We start from the raw sequence: 21,354 nt of genomic DNA on the forward strand, positions 1-21,354 counted from the left end.
TCATCAGCATCAGCCTGGCTACGCCCACTGCAGGGAAAAGGTCTCTCCACCTACTCCGGTCATGTGCGAATTCTGGCCATGTTGTCCCTGTGGACATCTTAATCCCATGCGGCCACCTCACTTTCTGCAGCCCCCTGCTACGCTTCCCTTCTCTTCGAATCCACTCTGTAACCCTCAATGGGCATCGGTTATCTTCACTCCTCATTACATGTCCTGCCCAGGCCCATTTCTTTTTCTTCATTTCAACTAAGATGTCATTAACTCACGTTTGTTCCCTCATTCAATCTGCTCTTTTCTTGCCCCTTAACGTTGACCCATCATTGTTCTTTCCGTAGCTCGTTGCTTCATCCTCAATTTAAGTAGAGTCCTTTTTGTAAACCTCCAGGTTTCTGCCCCGTAAGTGAGCACTGGTAAGACACAGCGGTTATACACTCTTCTTTTGACGGATAATGGCACCCTGCTGTTCGTGATCGGAGAATGCCCGCGAAACGCACCCAAGCCCATCCTACTGATTATTGCAGTCTCATGATCCGGATCCGCTGTCACTACCTGCCCTAAGTACATGTATTCCCATACCACTTCCAGTGTCTCGCTCTCCATCGTAAACTCCTGCTCTCGTCCGACACTGTTAAACATTACTTTAGTTTACTGCAGATTAATTTTTCGACTCGCCATTCTGCATTGTCTCTCCAGGTCAGTTAGCATGCATTGCAATTGGTCCCCTGAGTTACTAAGCAAGGCAATATCATCAGCGAATCGCAAGTTACTAAGGTATTCTCCATTAATTCTTATGCCCAATTCATCCCAATCCAGGTCTATCAATACCTCCTGTAAACACGCTGTGAATAGTATTGGCGAGATCGTATCTCCCTGCCTGACGCCTTTCTTTATTGGGATTTTGTTGCTTTCGTTATGGAGGACTACGGTGGCTGCTGAGCCGCTATAGATATCTTTGAGTATTTTTACATGCGGCTCGTCTACACTCTGATTCCTTAACGCCTCCATGACTGCTGAGGTTTCGAATGAAAAAAACACTTTCTCGTAATCAATAACAGCTATATATTAAGGTTGGTGATGTTCCGCACATTTCTCTACGACCTGATTGATAGTGTGAATTTGGCCTATTGTTGTGTAGCCTGCACAGAATCCGGCCTGGTCCTTTGGATGACAGAAGTCTAAGGTGTTCCTGATTCTATTTGCGGTTACCTTAGTAAATATTTTGTAGGCAACGGACAGTAAGCTGATCGGTCTATAATTTTTCAAGTCTTTGGGGTCCCCTTCCTTATGAATTAGGATTATGTTGGCGTTCTTGCAAAATTCCGGTACGCTCGAGGTCATGAGGCATTGCGTACACAGGGGGGCCAGTTTTTCTAGAACAATCTGCCCACAATCCTTCAACAAATCTGCTGTTAGCTGATTCTCCCCAGCTGCTTTCCCCCTTTGCATAGCTCCCAAGGCTTTCTTTACTTCTTCCGGCGTTGCTTGTGGCATTTCAAATTCCTCTCGACAATTCTCTCATCCATTATCGTCGTGGGTTCCACTGGTACTGTATTAACCTCTATAGAACTGCTCAACCACTTGAACTATCTCATCCATATTAGTAATGATACTGCCGGCTTTGTCTCTTAACGCATACCTCTGATTCTTGCCTATTCCTAGTTTCTTCTTCACTGCTTTTAGGATTCCTCCGTTCCTGAGAGCATATTCAATTCTACCCATATTATACTTTCTTATGTGGGCTGTCTTACGCTTATTGATTAACTTGTAAATTTCTGCCAGTTCTATTCTTCCTGTAGGGTTAGAGGCTTTCATACATTGGCGTTTCTTCATCAGATCTTTGATCTCCTGAGATAGCTTACTGGTATCTTGCCTAACGGAGTTACCACCGACTTCTACTGCACACTCCTCAATGATGCCCACAAGATTGTCGTTCATTGCTTCAACACTAAGTTCCTCTTCCTCAGTTAAAGCCGAATACCTGTTCTGTAGCTTGATCCGGAATTCCTCTTTTTTACCTCTTGCCGCTAACTCATTTATCGGCTGCTTATGTGCCGGTTTCTTCGGTTCCTCCTCAAGTTTAGGATAATTCCAGTTCTTACCATCCTATGGTCACTGCAGAGCAACTTGCCGAGCACGTCCACATCTTGTATAATGCCAGGGTCAGTGCAGAGTATAACGTATATTTCATTTGTAGTCTCGCCATTCGGTCTCCTCCACGTCCACTTTCAGCTGTCGCGCTTGCGGAAGAAGGTATTCATTATCAAGATATTATTGTGCTCTACAAACTCCACTAATAACTCTCCCCTGCTATAACTAGACCATATGCCATATTACCCCGCTGACTTGTCTCAAGCCTGCTCTTACTACCCTGGCATTGAGGTCTTCAATCAGTATACTGTGTTTTGTTTTGACTTAGCCCATCGCCGATTCCACGTCTTCATAGAAGCTTTCGACTTCCTTGTCATCATGACTGGATGTAGGGGTGTAGGCCTGTACGAACTTCAAATTGTACCTCTTATTAAATTTCACCACAAGAACTGCCACACTCTGGTTAATGCTATAATGTTGTTGTATGTTACAGGCTATATCCTTATTAATCGGGAATCCGACCCCTAGTTCTCTTCTCTCCGCTAAGCCGCGGTAGCACAGGAGGTGCCCCGCTTTTTATCACTGTATATGCTTCTTTTGTTCTGTTAACTTGACTGAGCCCTATTATATCCGATGTTCTGCCCTATAATTCCTCCAATAACACTGCTACACTCGCCTTACTAGCTAACGTTCTAGCGTTAATCGTTACCAGGTTCAGATTCTAATTGCGGCCTGTCTGGACCCAGGGATCCTTAGCATCACAGGTCTGACCGCCACCATGGTCAGTTGCTACGCAGCTGTTGGGGACTAAGGGCCGGGGTTTGATTGTTGTATTCATATAGGAGGTTGCGGCCAAGTACTGCACCAGGGTGGCCAATCCTGCTCTGGTGAGGGAGTGCGTTACCGGTTCTGATCACCGGGATCAGGCCGCACTCCAGGCCTGTTTATGGAATTTTATCAACACGCGTTTTTTTCATCCGGTGAAAGAAATGCGCGGCCCCACTGTGATTTGAACCAGTCTTTTTGCACGCGAGACAGATGCTCTACATCTACGCCACCACTGCACTGCTTTTCAGCGTCTAACAAATGTTATTGCTCAGCGCGAGGCGCCCCCGCATCTATCGAAATTTTCTGTAAGATTATCGATGGTTCTTTTTGCTGTTTGTTGTCACCGAAACTTGTGTAATATTGATACATGCGTGTTTCTTGTGGACGATACACGCGGGCGCCCCGGTGAAGACGACGAACGCTCTCTGGCTCACGAGCTGTCGTATGAACTCGTCAGCGCTGCAGTTATCCCTAGTAAATATACTTTGTAAATAGTATCGAGTTCTTAATCCTTCGTTCGCGTAACGTTTTGATGGAGGGTGCCGCTCCCCGTCCGTGGCGGTGACACCGTCCTGCTTTCCGCCAGGGCTCCTGGTGACAACTCGTTAGCTTCTATTCCTGCGACGCCGAGAGCAACGTAAGTAACGGCTACCAATCCCCGCGATCCTGGCATATTATCCGGCCAAGGTAATGTCGACGTTGAGGACTGGCTCAGCCTGCATAGGTGTGTAAGCCGAAACAACGGCTGGGACCCTACCATTATGTTAGCGAATCTCCCATTCTACATGGGCGGAACTCCTCGTGTATGGTTCCGGACACAAGAGGAAGAAATCTCTAGCTGTGATGCATACAAGGAGAAGCTCATCGACCTCTTTGGAATTCCCACTGGTCAGCAGCTGGCTGCTAGAAAAGAGCTTGCTACATGAGTTCAGTCTTCTACTTAATCGTATGTCTCGTACATTAAGGACGCGCTCGCTCTTTACCGGAGAGAAAATGGCCGAGGTTTCCAAAGTAGGCCACGTACTCAAAGGCATCGCGGACGGCGCAATTAACTTGTTGGTGTTCAACAATGTGTCCACAATCGACATCATTGTCAAGGAATGCCGCCGCTTTGAGCTCGCCAAGAGCCTCCGCGTCATTCCACAGTTTTCCCGGCTTCTAACACCGCTGCGACGTTGTCTTGCGTCGACCTAACGACTTCACCACCCTAAATGACCACGTCACACGCAGTGTTCGCCGCAAGCTCGATGCTACAAGTCCTGCGCCGTTCCATCCACGCCCATTTGACCCCACCATTGACCGACTAGCCCCAGCGATCTCTCTCATTCAGTCAGTTGTGCGGCAAGAATTCGCAAACCTAGGTTTTCATGCTGCCTGCTCCGTCTCCCGACCGGACGCCCGACCGGTGCCGACAGCTACGCCTCACAGCGATCTGTATTCTCCTACTAGATACTGCAACCCTGCCGAGTGTAGAACTCCGGACAACAAGCCCATTTCCTTCAGTTGCCTCCGCATTGGCCCCATCACTCGCCACTGCTGTACTTCCTGGGCGTCGCCGTAATCGAGCTCCTTTTCCCCGTCTCCACGCCCATATACCGACCCGCGCCGTCACTCGCCTCGACGCGTGCTTCTTACCTCTGGCGTATCCGTCGATGACAGTCGTCCTGCTCACTCGCCATCACCTCATCGCCATGCAAGCAATGCGCAACTTAATGAATCTGTTTTACGAACTAAACAGGATACACCCAGCTGCCTTGGGCGAAGTGTAGGCTTAACTGATATAAAATCTAGCGATAATTTGTTGAGGTCGGATGGAGGCGCAAATCATCGTCGGTGTTCTGGCGAAATAACAGGTGTGTTGAGTAATTTCCGGCTCGTTTGGAAACGAACAGTGATATAGGGCAACATTTTAATGTATGTGATATAATTACGGAAATTTGATTTTATTGCAGCTGCTCGAAAGAAACAGCTTCGAAGGAAATTAGGGCACAATTCTTTAATGTCGCAGACGTCTGCTGTCTGTTTGTCTGATGAATATTCCACGCAATTTACGTTCACTGTATTTTGCTGTGTATGGCCTCAACAAGTCTATTACGTTAACTAGCCATACATTCTTGCTGCAGACCGAACACCAAGTACAAGCGTTTAATTATTTGAACTATTTGTAGGAAATTTGCTTATTTTGCAAAACTTAGCAAAACAAAGTCATAGCCGAGCCAAACATGAGCCTATTCATTAGTAGAGAATTCTTAGAATTTCTTTAGTTTATTTAATCCTCCTGGGCAAGGCTACTGCGATCGACATCATGCACTGTCCCTGCTTTGCCAGTGAATGACCTTCGATGCCTATGCCAGATGAAACTACTGGGTATCTTGGGCCTGATTGGGCATCTCATGCCTTCTTTGGCTGTACGTCTTCATGCATGAGTAAGAACGTCCGTCAACTTCTATACACAGTGACAAATTGCCCATTAGTTCTATTGCAGCCGTCTATATCGACCTGTCAAACACAATGCCAGATCGTTATTGGTTCTAATGTACGCTACATCGATTATAAGTGAACATGTCTTTTTTTAAGTGCGCCATGGAGACTAACTTGAATTCTTGGCCAGTCGTAGCAACATCTACGCGATGAGGTTGGTCACTATTTTGCTGCTTTTTTACTTTGTAACCTATGCACACTTCTTTGGTTTTATTGCTAAGATGTCAACCAATAACCCCATCGTCTAATTTGTGTAGTCAATCAATTGGAGGCTATAAGTGGCGCGAGGACGACGCGTTATAAACGCATTGGCGCACTTGGACAAGTGTATAGGCTAAAACAATTTCGCAGGTAGTGAATCGCGTAAGTGCTGCATAACTTCATCATGCAATCACCTTGGCTCACTTGACAGCAACGAATTTGATGGCTGATCCTATGGAACTGCGTTAAGTTATATCGCCCGCACAATACACGTCATTTGTAGCGGTAGTGTAATTTATTATTTTCGGAATAAGGAGCGTATCGGGTTGCGTAGTAGTGGCTGTGCGGCACCCTTTATTATAATATTAGGCGTTTACCGAAGTATCTTGCCGTTTTATTTTTTGCATGTTTATTTTTTTTTCTTGTGCCAACTGGCCCACTAGCTCTCAATTTCTTCCTACAGAAAGAAGCGTGAAAGAAAGAAAAGCGGCCTTCCACATTCCTTTGGAGCCGTGCTTTCGCGTTGGCTTGAACTTACTTGGCCCTTTCTCTCTATTGACGTCTGGCGAAAAGTGGGTCACAGATCCCACCGATTTTCTTTTACGTGACGTGATTCTGCAGCGTGGCGCTCCACACCAATTGCTCACTGACCGTGGTCGGACATTTCTTTCTAAAGTCATCGCCGACATCCTGCAGTCCTGGTCAACCAGGCAGAAGTTGACTACGTCTTACGATCAGCAAACTAATTGTCTCACGGAGCGTCTGAATCGAGCCCTGAGAGACATGCTTGCAAAGTATGTCTCGTCCGACCATACTGATTCGGACCTTGCCCTACCCTATGTCACTTTTGCATATAATTCTTGGCGTCACGACACTGCCCGTTATTCCCAATTCTTTCTGGTAGGGCGAGAGCCCACATTGCTCATGGACGCATTTTTTCCATCCACCGCAGCAGAGACCAGCAAGTACGCACTTGAACCCGTGACCAGGGCAGCCAAGCACTCAAAATTGCCCGCGCTTGCCTCCTGACCTCCCAAGAGAAGCAACGGCATTTGTACGATCGGCAACACAGAGACGTCCACCTTTCGCCTGGACCTCTGGTACACCTCTGGTCCCCGACTCGTGACATTGGCCTGTCAGAAAAACACTCCTGTCTCGGTACACAGGCCATATCGATTGCTGCGTGCCGTGACTCCAGTTACCTACTAAATTGCTTCCGTTGGTACCAGTTCGTCATGTGCCCCGAATTCCGCTGACGTTGTGCATGTCACACGCCTCAAACCGTATTACTCTCCTTTTAGTACTGCTATTTAGACGCACCGGGACAGCGCTTCTGCCACCGAGGATAATGATACATGCGTGTTTCTTGCGGACCATGCACGCGGGTGCCACGAAGAAGATGAACGCTCTCTGGCTCTCGAATTGTCAGCTGAACTGGCCAGCGCTTGAGTTATCCTTCGTAAATATACTTTGTAAATAGTCTGCAGTTCTTAATCCTTCATTCGCGTAACAATATGATTACATGTGCGACGCGAATTGTGTAGAACTTTAGGAAGACAGGTGGGCACTAATGATTACTCTGGACACTTCAATGGCTCTTTTATAAAAGCCGACGTGCCTGACCGGCAGGTGAGATTTCGGTTATTGCCAACCGTGTCCGCCGCTATTGCTGTGCTATGAGTGTAACTTGTCTTTGTGCGTACATGCTCTACCAATAAAAGTTAGTTTCGTCATTCACACATTTGCCGCTGTATTATTCACCGTCGCTACCACGTGACATCCGGTGGAGGAGCTTTACGTTCGTATACCAAACGCAATCGCAAAGTCGTGATCCAAGCTCGAAACCAGAAGACAACACCAACGTCACCTAAGGCCAGCGAACTAGCCGACGACTGCAAGGACTGTCCCCGGAGCACGGCCTTCTGCCTGATACGACCAGGAAGACCGCGGCAGGCTCAAAAACTACAATGGCAGCCCCAGCGTCCCCCACCGTGTTTCAGCAGCCTAAATCTACCAAAGATTTAGGCAGAGGTCTACCTGCCTAGCCATAGAGACCGTAGGCAGAGAGAACTATCTAAGCAGCGTGCGTTGCGAGCGCTCTGTTGCAGTGTCGAGCGTGTCCAGTATTCCGGTAACCACAGTCTAGCGTCTAGCTTTGTATTTTGACGGATGGGTTGCGGCGCAAGCTTAAGTTCTTCCACACAACTACTGCTGTGAAAAGGGGGCTTTAGCGTAAGCGTAAGTGGCCTGAGCGTCCTGCATGGTGCAATCACTTGGTGGCGCAGAGCTTTACCAGGCAAACACAGAGCTACTAATATTGTAACCATGTGTAAAACAATAATGCTCCTGCCAAAAAGATACACTAGCTACAAAGTGGAGTACAGCTAGTTACTGCTATATTCCTTTAGTATTTGTTTGATTAAGCTCTTGGTCACCAGCTGGCTGCACCGCGCAGGCCGTTCACGTTTGCGCCTCCGCGCATCCGGCAAAACGCCCAGTCCATTCATGCGCTTCCGTTTACCCGAATACCGGGCATGCTAAAGTTCTTTGTTGTGAAAGTAATCTTCCAGCTTGAAGTGAAGACCGCAAACGCATAAATGTTGGCACCGATCGGCTGCCAATATCTCGATGCGCTGCAGCCGTTCCACTCGCATGTTGACTTGCTGAGGGACGACATTGTAAGTTGACATGTCGCTGATCGCTAGATTTGCAGTCCACAAAGTAACAAGGTCGATTCATGGCGTTCGAGGAAAGGAAACTTGTGACCAACACTGACGGCGGAGCGTGCATCAATACGGATACCTTGTTCACACAAGCGCACGACACTTTCTGTGTACCAGAAGTTAATTTGAAATTCAATTGTGGGGTTTTACGTGCCAAAACCACGATCTTTATATGGGGGCACATCGTAGTGAGTGACTGCTGACATTTGGAGCACCTGAAGTTCCTTAACGTGCACCTAAATCTAAGTACACGGGTGTTTTTCGCATTTCGACCCCATCGAAATGCAGCCGTCGTGGGCGGGATTCAGTCCCTGTGTGCCAGAAATGCTTAAGTCTAGTGATAAACTGTCGTTCTGTGCTCTCTTGCTGTTACGTTTTCTGAATAGAAACAAATTAACCAGGATTTAAAGTATTACGAACACTGTTTCTTCACCAAAATGTTCGAAAAATATTCGATGACGCAACCTTGGTGGCCGATAGAACAGTTCCAACTGACGTCAATCGTGCTAGTGCGCCTATTGTGAGGCGCTGGCTTAAAATTCAGGGGAGTCGTGCCGCTGTGATCGATAGCGATGAACAGTTTTTGTGTTAACGCTTAAAAAGAATTACACATTAATTACCCATATGCGTAACATAATGATAATAAGGAACGACCCTAACGACTCATTACGTTTGTAACGAATGGTCAAAATAATTTTGGGGTCCCTCTAATTAAAAGCCTGCTGAATTTGTTAGACAACGCAGAAGTACGCACGGGTATGCCGGGAGCAGCGAATGTTATTATTATGAAGATTTTGTTCTGTCGAATATTTCTTAACATTACACTGTAAATTCAATATATCATATTGGAGCCTGCAGTGAACAAGCTTATTTTTCATTGTCTTCCACACTACCAAGTTTCTGATAGCGCAGCGAACGAGCGTGCGTAATCGGGCATGTTCATCCCGTTGCAGACGCCTGAATAAATGAAGCCGCGAAAGAATTTACTGCTGATTAGCTACAAGCGTCTTATGCGCTAATATTTTATACGTCATCAAAAAGTTCTAGCGTCGTTGCTCTAACTGGCTGAGATAGTTTTGCCCACACCAACGCAGCTGTCCGCCTTCCGTCAACCAGCAATGACGCTGTCACGACGTATGTTGAGCTACTCCCACCATATGTATTGCCCCAAGTATAGGGCCTTAAGGATATAAATTGAAAGTGAGAGATATATGCCGTTTACAAAGTATACGAGCGAGTGGCAATTCTTTGAGTCGCAACAGTGACAAGAACGGCAATAGCAAAAATGTCGGATTGAAAAGGCATCGCAAGAAAACATACCAAAGAAAGAAACCAATGAAGAAACTCGCATGTAATTCGTAAATGAATGTGTGTATGTTGTCATCATGTCAAGTAACTACATAACATGATTCGCTGAAGGATGTTTGCAAAGCTATCGCTTACGAATATATTAGCGCAACGTTGATTCTTCGGCTATTTTTTATTATATAATCATGCGACACTTTCGACAGGTAATATCGGTAATACATTTGATTCCGCATGCGCCATACCAACGCAGGCGCTTCCTATATGCGTAATTTAGCCGTATCAGTTGTTCAGCGGAACACAAGAAACCTTTTGACTGTGTGCTAACTCAACTGAGCACATAAGATACTATTTTTTGGGAGGACATTGGGATACGATAGTGACCCAGATACGTAAGATATTGCTACCGAACAGGTATTTTATTCACCAAGCGCAGAGCTATCATCATGGAAATCATTATGAGGACGACGACGTGCTAACCTTGCACGGGCTGTTGACCAAGGAGGTTCACAACAGATCACGGTTCGTTGGCTTCAACCGGCCAACTTTGTGAACTCGTGTTCATTTGTTTAAAAAAGTACTCGAGGCGTTCCTTCGAGGTAAAATAAAACATTTATGAGCATGATATTAGATTTCCCCTGAAGTTAGTTCTCATGAATTCGTAGTCTTTCGACAAGTCGTCAACGTCTGTGCCATCGAGGCCTAAGATGCCAGAAACTTTTTGGGCGGAAAGCATGATGGAAGTTATTACGGTAGACAGGGTGACCATTGTGGTGAAATTCAGTTTATAAGCGTATAATGTACGTATGCACAGAAGATAAACGATTAAAATTTTCCTCACAAAGCCCACATTGTTGTCGAGCACATTCTTGGATATGTGAAGTTGTCGACAACTTATGTATTGCGCAGAGTAATTAGGTTTGCGATTCCTCGAATAAGATTGTCAGCCATCTTTTGAAAAGTTGAAGATGTAATGAATCGCATGCAGACCCGTCATGACCAAACAAACAAGGCGGTTAGTGACATCGATAAGGCATGGATCGGTGCTTGCTTATGGCACCTTCGAAGTAGTGCAATTCACCTTATCTCTAGAAAAGTTCTGCGAGCTTTGGTATGGAAGCCTAAAGTATGACTACTGCTACATTCGTTTTTAACTCGCTTCCGTTGCTTTAATAATTATGTAATGTCAAATTTTCCTTTTTGTTTCAGAAATGGTACAAAACGAATCATAAAAGTGTACGTAAAGGAATGTTATACAGCCTCCTTCTGTTCCACTGGAAGAAAATTCTTGAATTCCGTTTCCTACTTTGCGTACAACGCAGTGGAAACTCACTAAGAAGTTTGGTTAACTGCATGCGCTTTGTGCTTAAGTCTCACGAGCCTAGTGCGAGCCCTCGCATGAGGCTGCAGTGAAGGGTTGCTAATGAACAGTCCTAAAATGTAAACAAGCAAAACCTAAATAATTTAAAACAGTGTTTATAGAGCGTTATAGCACGGTTTGTTTAATGTTCGGTTTTGAATGATTTGGGCTGAAAATTGAGCCTAGAAACAACAATTTAAAATTGCTTGGTGGAACGCCGAAATGCTTCCTGTCGTTAACGGTACTACTCTAACACTGTTGTTAGTGCCTAGAATGTTCCACGCTAAGCATGAAACGGAGTATAAAGGTACTCATGACGCGGAGCTTGTATCTATAATGTCTCAGAAGATATTCAGAAAGCAATGAAATTAGTTTACGACTGTCAGGGCCTTTTAAAGATTAGCGCAGCGATCACGAACTCAATCAGAAGAAAATTTCAGCGCCTTAATAGTGTTTTCACAGGTGATGAGGGAAAATCCGCTCGTTTTAGTGACTAATTTAGCTCTGGAATGTTTGCTGTCAATACAGGAGCGTTTAAACTAGACCACAGGTTCTTCTGAAGAAATGCATCGGGGTGCCTACGATATTATCTTCGTCCATTACGAGAATGCTTATTGTGGCCTCCGCAACATATGCACAGGCCTCAATACATTCATAGCTTAAGTGGCGTGCCGAACCATGCTAAAATATTCAGAACGACTTGTTGCATGACAGCATACTCGTAGAGGTGGGTACGCACAGATTTCTTTTGTTTTACTTACGGTGAAAATAGTGAATGACCAAACGGCCGTGACCGCACAACCTGGCCTTTGACACCTAATTTCCCGAAGAAAATATATTTACGATTATATTCAACTGCTTTCACGCTTGGGTTCAATGTTGTGCCTAAATCTTGATTCACCCTTCTAAAACACAGGGGAAAAAATCGACAGAACGCGTCTCACGACGACCGTCTACGGCAATGGATTTGGCATTAAATCAGTATATCGACTCAAGCTAATGCCAGCGTCAGAATGAGTTATGTGTGAGGCGTTTACTGCAACAGGACTCCATTTTCGCGCTTCCCTAAGAACACTGGGCGCCATTTAGCAGAGACGTCGCGAAGCTCGCGCGTGGCCTCCGAAATACATTACGCGTCGGAGAATTCGAACGCTGGGAAACGCGCAATGCGGCAACAGGGCTCTTGTCTCGCACTTATTTTTCTGGACAAGCTGCGCCGTTTGGGGACACTGCCAAGAAGACCGCGCGTAGCCTCCGAGACGAGTAGCGTGTTGCGTCGGAGCCTGGGAACGCTAATATGTATGCCCTCCCTTGCCGCGCATACGGTTGCATATATTCAGTGTGTCATGTTGATCCTATTATAAAGGAGGTTTATTGGGGTTCGTAGCGACCGCCGGTTCTGCGATGCACCGAGCAAAGTCCCGAGCTGGAGCCTCTGCTGCGCGCTTGATGCTGCCGATGCTGCTGACGGCGCGCACGTTCCTCATCTTCCTTACAATGGCCCCGCGGGAATAAAGGAGCCATCCTGGCGACTTAGTTTTCTGGAAGGATGGTAGAATTGTGATACGGCTTGAGACGCTGAACGTGAACGACTTCGCGGTTACGACGTCGCATGTCGGACGGCGGCGTTAGCGGCTCAACCAGATAATTAACGGGTGATGTTCTCTCGAGAACGCACTATGGACCGTCGTACTTCGCAAGGAGTTCTGAAGCGAGCCCAGGCGTGCGGTGTGGCACTAAAAACCAGACGAGAGCGCCCGGGAGAAAAGTGGGAGTCGAGTTCTGGGCATCGTGAACGGCTTTTTGGCGGTTCTGGTCGTCCGAGGTGAATCGGCGGGCAAGCTGGCGACATTCCTCTGCTTGTCTGGCGGCTTCCGAGATCGGCAGGCATTCAGATGGGTCCGGCCGGTAGGGCAGAATGGTGTCGATGGTGTGCGAAGGATGACGGCCGTAAAGAAGGTAAAAAGGGTGAGAATCCTGTAGTGGCCTGAGTCGCGGTGTTGTAGACGTAGGTGACAAACGGAAGAACTAGGTCCCAATTAGAGTGATCAGGTGAGACATACATGGCGAGCATGTCACCAAGAGTTCGATTAAAGCGTTCCGTGGTACCGTTAGTCTGTGGATGATAAGCAGTGCATTTACGATGAACAATAGCGCATTCAGCAAGCAGTTGTTCGATGACTTCAGATAAGAAGGCGCGGCCTCGACCGCTTAAAAGTTCACGTGGACCTCCATGACGAAGGAGAAAACGACGAAGTAGGAAATTGGCGACCTCCTGCGCTGTAGCATTTGGTAGAGCAGCAGTCTCCGACTAACGGGTTAAGTGGTCTACCGCAACGATTATCCACCTGTTGCCGGCAGGAGTCAACGGAAGCGGCCCGTAGAGATCTATGCCCACGCGATCAAAGGGTTGGGATGGGCATTGTAAAGGCTGGAGTGCAACGGCAGTATTGGGCGGTGGCGCCTTCCGGCGTTGGCACTCATGAAAAGAGCGGACGAACTTTCGAACGAAATTATACATTCCCCGCCAGTAATAGCGGTGTCGAAGCCTTTCGTAGGTCTTGAACACTCCCGCATGGCCACACTGAGGGTAGACGTGGAAGGAGGAGCAGAGCTCTGCTCGCAAGATTCTCGGAATGACGAGTAACCAGGTGCGTCCCTCTGGGGCATAGTTGCGTCGATACAGTAGCTGGTCGCGAATCGCAAAATGAGGCACTTGGCGCCGAAGCGTACGTGACGCTGGAACTTTCGACGTATCCGAGAGAAGGTCGAGCAGAGATGCAGTCCAGGGATCATTACGCTGTGCAGCAGCGATAGTGTCAACGTCCAGAGAGGATAATATGCACTCGCAGGGGGAGTCGGGACTGGCCTTCGGGGGAAGCGGTGATCGGGATAGCGCGTCAGCGTCGGAGTGCTTTCGCCCGGAACGGTACACCACGCGGATGTCGTATTCTTGGATTCGCAATGCCCAGCGGGCAAGGCGGCCCGATGGATCTTTGAGCGTCGACAGCCAACATAGTGCGTGGTGGTCGGTCACTACGTCAAAAGATCGGCCGTGTAAATATGGGCGAAACTTGCCAAGCGCCCACACAATGGCCAAACACTCCTTTTCTGTAACGCTGTAATTGGTCTCCGCCTTGGTTAACATGCGACTCGCGTATGCGACGACGTATTCTGGGTGGCCAGGCTGACGCTGTGCCAACACAGCGCCAAGGCCTACACCGCTTGCATCGGTATGGATTTCGGTTGGCGCTTGTGGGTCAAAATGGCGAAGAATGGGTGGCGTCGTGAGAAGACGCCGCAAGGTTGTGAAGGCGTTGGCACACTCTGGAGACCATGATGAGAGATCTCTAGCGCCACCAAGGAGCTGCGTGAGAGGCGATATAATTGACGCAAAGTTTCGAATACCCGCCGTGGTTGCTCAGTGGCTATGGTGTTGGGCTGCTGAGCACGAGGTCGCGGGATCGAATCCCGGCCACGGCGGCCGCATTTCGATGGGGGCGAAATGCGAAAACACCCGTGTACATAGATTTAGGTGCACGTTAAAGAACCCCAGGTGGTCGAAATTTCCGGAGTCCTCCACTACGGCGTGCCTCATAATCAGAAAGTGGTTTTGGCACGTAAAACACCATAATATATATATATATATATAAAGTTTCGAATGAATCGCCGGAAGTAAGAGCAGAGGCCGATAAACCTGCGTAGCTCTTTTATAGTAGTAGGTTTTGGGAACGCAGTAACAGCACGTAGCTTCTCGGGATCCGGGCGAATGCCCTCCTTTGACACGACATGGCCTAAAATTGTTAGCTGACGAACAGCAAATCTACACTTCTTCAAGTTAAGTTGCAACCCGGCGTTGGTCAAGCAAGTGAGTACGTGCTGGAGGCGGAGCAGGTGTGTTGGGAAATCAGGGGCGAACACCACAATGTCGTCAAGATAGCAAAGACCTATTTTCCATTTGAGGCCACGCAGATTATTATCCATCATTCTTTCGAACGTAGCAGGTGCGTTGCAAAGTCCGAAAGGCATGACGGTGAATTCATACAAGCCGTCGGGTGTAACAAAGGCAGTTTTCCGGCGATCGGCCTCTGCCATCGGAACCTGCCAGTAGCCCGACCGCAAATCCAGCGAAGAAAAGAACTCGGCTCCCTGCAAACAGTCCAGAGCATCATCAATGCGTGGTAATGGGTAGACGTCCTTCAGCGTGATCTTGTTCAACCGCCGAAAGTCAACACAGAAGCGGATGGAACCGTCTTTCCTTGTGGCGAGGACCACGGGAGAGGCTCATGGGCTTTGGGAAGGTTGAATGACGCCTCGACGGAGCATGTCATCGACCTGGTCTGCAATGACGCGACGTTCCGTAGCGGACACGCGATATGGTCTTTGTCGCAGGGGTGAGTGAGTACCAGTGTCGATGTAATGCTTGACTGTCGATGCACGGCCAAGAGAGGTTTGCACAACGTCGAAAGAAAGGCGGAAGTGCTGAAGGATTGCGACAAGTTCAGATCGCTGCGAAGGCGTCAGATCTTCGGCGATGAATGGGCTGAACACGATGTCGATGTTGAATCGGGTACGGAGAGGGCACTCAGTTCATGGGCGACAGTAGAAGACACTTCGTCGAGGACGGAGACAATTCGTGTGGAATCGACCGACTCGACGTAACCAAGGCATTCGCGGCGGAGCAATGATAGCGGCGATGAAAGATGATTGTAAATGGGCATCGTGCTCACACCGGCGGCAAGGTCAAGAGCTGCAAAGGGCAAAGGAAGCGCTTTTCGGGTAACAAAGAAGAAGAGAAGCACGTGGCCACAGCATTCAGGGTGTAGTTTGCTAAAGTGGTGGAGCGAAAGTCAGTCGTTCAAAAGCTCAGTGAATTTGTAGTGCAGTCTGCTAATGCGTCCGGTTGCTTTTCTTGACGAATCCTTGTGACGAGGGTACAATGCCGATCAGCATCGAAACAATTTAAGGGATAAAATTCGTCGTTGTAGAGCGGCGCATTCCAATTGGCAAATACCTAGTTACCCAAGCTGGCGTAATGTATGTTAATGAAAATCGCCACACGCCTAATAGCACAGACCTATTTACCCATTGAACGATTGAAGACCAGGTCAAACCGAGTGGCACATTCCAAGTGCTATAATCGACATCAAATAATTTCACTGAAAAGCAGCACCTGCCCACTCCTGCATCTCATGTCAATGTTCTATGCTGTATGCGGCACCTCTAAACATCTAGTCCTCTTTTCTTTTCTCAATACTGCTTTCTTTTTCATGCCCTCATCCACAAAGTGATATCATATAACTCCTTATCATCCCCAAAGACGCCTTTGGTAACTCGAAGACAATAGCCCTAATGTCAATTTTGATACAGACGTAGTGGCCACGTGTCTTTGACACAGCAATAAGTAAGATCGAGCACACACTCAGAGGTCAGTGAAGGCTATAGATAAACCTCTCGCACGCCATTTGGCTCAGAGTTCTTTAGGGGCCCTATAGGAACCACTTATTTTTGATGGTGACCAGTGTTCACCCGCAAGCAAAAGTTCCTTTAGATTTCATTCTAAATGCAGCGCATTACTGTGCTCAGAAATGAATTTGTTATCTATTCCAGGACGGAAGATGTTGATATTGCCGTGACTTCGCATGGAGGTCGCACCCTGATGACGCTGACGCCCGCATCACAACGTAAGCATGGGTACTCCACATGCTGCAATTGATGCCCTTAAACATTTCAGATTTTGTTTATAGAAATACATATAATGTCAAAAGGGCGCGTTTCAGTAGCCCCAAACGCGCTCTTTTTGTTTATTGAATCTGAAGAAGAAAGATCATGGATGTGATGTTGAATATTGTACAGGCTTTAGTGCTTTCTTTTTTATACACTGTGCGTCGTTATTCTGCGCAGCTGATTTCGTTTAGTTCTCTTGTTGACATTTGAAAGCGGTACCATCGGACTTTCGCGTCCTTTGCCATATCCAAGGAAAGATGTCACATAGACACACATACTCATTACCCACTCAACATACATGCATTACAACCAAGGCCAAGTAAGTCTACCTGCATACGACAAATGTCTCGGGTTCCTGGACACCCAACAGATGCTGTGAGATCGACAATGACACCCAAATTAACAGCAATATTTACCAAACATAAAAATCACCTATGAAACGTCGGGGAGCTTTTGTCTGACTGGTCGGCGGACAGCGTTATGGTGATGATCGAACTCGTCACAACACTCAACCTCGAAGAGGCTTCGCATGACATACAAGGACTATACTTCTTAAAACTAATACAATGTTACCTACACGACATTCTCGGAAACCCGAGACAGCAGTAGAAAAAATGAAATTCTTGGTTAACGACTTCCATTTTTCTTAGAACTTCAGCCCACCTGTGCGTATTGAATCACAACGTACTGCGCATTCTCTCTACTGACACGGCCACCACACGTTCTGAAGTTTTGCGCTGCACAATTCGATATATTGAGCGTTTTCTGCGAAAATTAGGAAAGATCCACAGAAGTTGAGGAATAAATAATGCGAAGGGTAGTTTTTATGGATTATCGGAGTGTTCAATAGTCAATCGTTGCGGCTTTTGCGAGGTTTGTATCATATACGTATGCGTATACATACATATATATTTTTGTATATTTGGTATTTGGTATACCAAATATCCTCTTGGTCCTCTCGGTTCTTTTAGTATTTGTATATATATACAGATACCAAGAGGACCAAGGTTCGAATCCCGGTGCCGCGCCATTTTCCACTGGACTAATAAAAATCCGCGTGTTGATAAAATTGTACAAAAAGGCCTGGAGTGCGGCCCGATCCCGGTGACCTGAACCGGTATTGCACTCCCTCACGAGAGCAGGATAGACCACCCTGGTGCAGTACTTGGCCACAACCCCCTATATGAATACAACTATCAAACCCCGGCCCTCAGTCCGCAGCAGCTGCGAAGGAACTGACCACGGCGGCGGTCACACCTGCGACGCAGCAGAGGCTACTCAGAATCCCTGCTTCCGGACAGGCCGCCATTGGAATCTGAACCTGGCAACGTTTAACGCTAGAACGTTATCTAGTGAGGCGAGTCTAGCATTGCTATTGGAGGAATTAAGGGCAGTCAATGGGATATAATAGGGCTCAGTGAATTTAGGAGAACAAAAGAAGCATATACAGTGCTAAAAAGTGGGCACGTCGTGTGCGTCCGGGGCTTAGCGGAGAGAAGAGAACTAGGAGTCGTACTCCTGATTAATAAGGATATAGTTGGCAACATACAGGAATTCTAAAGCATTAACAAGAGGGTGGCAGGTCTTGTTGTGAAACTTAATAAGAGGTAAAAACTGAAGGCCGTACAGGTCTATGCCCCTACATCCTGTCATGATGACCAGGAAGTCGAAAGCTTCTATGAAGATGTGTAATCGGTGATGGTAAAGTCAAAACAATATACACTATACTGATGGGCGACTTCAGTGCCACGGTAGGCAAGAAGAAGGCTTGAGACAAGTCAGTGGGGGAATATGGCATAGGCTCTAAGAATAGGCTCTAGAGCTTGGAGAACAGAATAATATGGGGATAATGAATACCTTCTTCCGCAAGCGGGATAGCCGAAAGTGGACGTGGAGGAGCATGAATGGCAAGAGTAGAAATAAAATACACTTTATACTCTGCACTAACCTTGACATCATACAATGAGGGGACGTGCTCGGCAAGGTGCGCTGCAGTGACCATAGGATGGTAAGAACTCGAATTAGTCTAGACTTCAGGAGGGAACAGAAGAAACTGGTGCATAAGAAGCCGATCAATGAGTTAGCGGTAAGAGGGAAAATAGAGGAATTCCAGATCAAGCTACAGAACAGGTATTCGGCTTTAACTCAGGAAGAGAACCTTAGTGTTGAAGATATGAACGATAATCGTATGGACATCATTAAGGAGTGTGCAATAGAAGTCGGTGGCAACTCCGTTAGACAGGATGCCAGTAAGTTTTCGCAGGATTCAGAAGATTTGATCAAGAAACGCCAGTGTATGAAAGCCGCTAACCCTACAGCTAGAATAGAACTGGAACAACTTATCAAGTTAATCAAAAAGCCTAAGACAGCTGACATAAGGAAGTATAATATGCATAGAATTGAACATGCTCTCAAGAACGGAGGAAGCCTGAAAGCAGTGAAGAAGAAACTAGGAAGAGGCAAGAATCAGATGTATGCATTAAGAGACAAAGCCGGCAATATCATTACTAATATATATGAGATAGTTCAAGTGGCTGAGGAGTTCTATAGAGATTTATACAGTACTAGTGGCACCCACGACGATAATGGAAGAGAGAATAGTCTAGAGGTATTTGAAATCCCACAAGTAACGCCGCAAGAATTAAAGAAAGCCTTGGGAGCTATGCAAAGGGGGAAGGTAACTGCGGAGTATCAGATAACAGCAGGTTTGTTGAAGGATGGTGGGGAGATTGTTCTAGAGAAACTGGCTACCCTGCATACGCAATGCCTCATGACCTCGAGCGTACCGGAATCTTGCAAGAACGCCAACATAATCCTAATTCCTAAGGAAGGGGACCCCAAAGACTTGAAAAATTACAGACCGATCAGCTTACTGTCCGTTGACTACAAAATATTTACTAAGGTAACCGCAAATAGAATCAGGAACACCTTAGACTTCTGTCATCCAAAGGACCAGGCCGGATTCTGTGCTGGCTACACAACAATAGGCCATATTCACACTATCAATCAGGTCATAGAGAAATGTGCGGAACATCACCAACCCTTATATATAGCTTTTATTGATTACGAGAAAGTGTTTTTTTCATTCGAAACCTCAGCAGTCATGGAGGCGTTAAGGAATCAGAGTGTAGACGAGCCGCATGTAAAAATACTCAAAGATATCTATAGCGGCTCAGCAGCCACCGTAGTCCTCCATAACGAAAGCAACAAAATCCCAATAAAGAAAGGCGTCAGGCAGGGAGATACGATCTCGCCAATACTATTCACAGCGTGTTTACAGGAGGTATTGAAAGACCTGGATTGGGATGAATTGGGCATAAGAGTTAATGGAGAATACCTTAGTAACTTGCGATTCGCTGATGATATTGCCTTGCTTAGTAACTCAGGGGACCAATTGCAATGCATGCTCACTGATCTGGAGACGCAAAGCAGAAGGGTGGGTATAAAAATTAATCTGCAGAAAACTGAAGTAACGTTTAACAGTCTCGGAAGAGAAGAGCAGTTTACTATAGGTAGCGAGGCACTGGAAGTGGTAAGAGAATACATCTACTTAGCACAGGTAGTGACCGCGGATCCGAATCATGAGACTGAAATAATCAACAGTATAAGAATGGGCTAGGGTGCGTTTGGCAGGCATTCGCAGATCATGAGCAGCAGGTTAAAAGTGTATAACAGCTGTGTCTTACCAGTACTCACGTACGAGGCAGAAACCTGGAGGCTTACTAAAAGGGTTCTACTCAAATGGAGGAGGACGCAAGGAGCTATGGAAAAGGGAATGATGGGTGTAACGTTAAGAGATAAGAAAAGAGCAGATTCGGTAAGGGAACAAACGCGAGTTAATGACATCTTAGTTGAAATCAAGAAAAAGAAATTTGCATGGCCAGGACATCTAATGAGGAGGGAATATAACCAATGTTCATTAAGGGTTATGGGCTGGATTCCAAGGGAAGGGACGCGTAGCATGGGGCGGCAGAAAGTTAGGTCGGCGGATGAGATTAAGAAGATTGCAGGGGCAACATGGCCACAATTAGTACGTGACCGGGGTAGCTGGAGGAGTATGGTAGAGGCCTTAGCCCTGCAGTGGGCGTGACCAGGCTGATGATATATATATATATATATATATATATATATATATATATATATATATATATATATATATATATATATATATATATATATATATGCATATGTGTGGCCGCATAACCCAGTGGCATCAAATATGTGGTTTTCTAGAAACACGCAACTACCTAGGCTGGAGCATGGAGCAAACGCCGAGAAGTATATGAGTGATCTCAAACTTGGGCAAGGGGTGCCCGCCTATAGGTCCAACCCAACTTATAAAGAAAAACAAATATATCATGCGTATATATGCATTTCTGCATGCCTTCTTTTGAGGCAGAGAGCTTTTTTCACTTACTGTGCAGAGAATTTATATGCGTGGACTATCCTAACCTCAGTTCCTTTTGGTTGGCTGCTTCTTTTGACACTGCGATACCTTCGTTATCGGTCACCGAAAATGCTCAGATACACGACAAACGTTTGGCTGACTCGCACAACACTGCTTCGGAATAAAAAGAAAATACGGAGCACTGGCCCACCCAATGACGCGGCTCCGCAGGTGCGGTTATGTGATGTTGTTTG

At 46.6% G+C, this 21,354-nt stretch overlaps 1 long non-coding RNA gene across 1 annotated transcript in view; it reads left to right on the forward strand.

The window, feature by feature from the left end:
• LOC129384247 (uncharacterized) overlaps nt 1-16,670 on the forward strand; it is a 68,446-nt gene extending 51,776 nt beyond the window's left edge. Inside the window, exon 3 of the long non-coding RNA XR_008611989.1 lies at nt 16,597-16,670. This is a non-coding gene — a long non-coding RNA (uncharacterized lncRNA). The remainder of the gene's footprint in view (nt 1-16,596) is intronic.
• Nucleotides 16,671-21,354: the final 4,684 nt, after the last annotated feature.

Source organism: Dermacentor andersoni, chromosome 8, assembly GCF_023375885.2.
Source record: "Dermacentor andersoni chromosome 8, qqDerAnde1_hic_scaffold, whole genome shotgun sequence".
NCBI classification, from domain to species: domain Eukaryota; kingdom Metazoa; phylum Arthropoda; class Arachnida; order Ixodida; family Ixodidae; genus Dermacentor; species Dermacentor andersoni.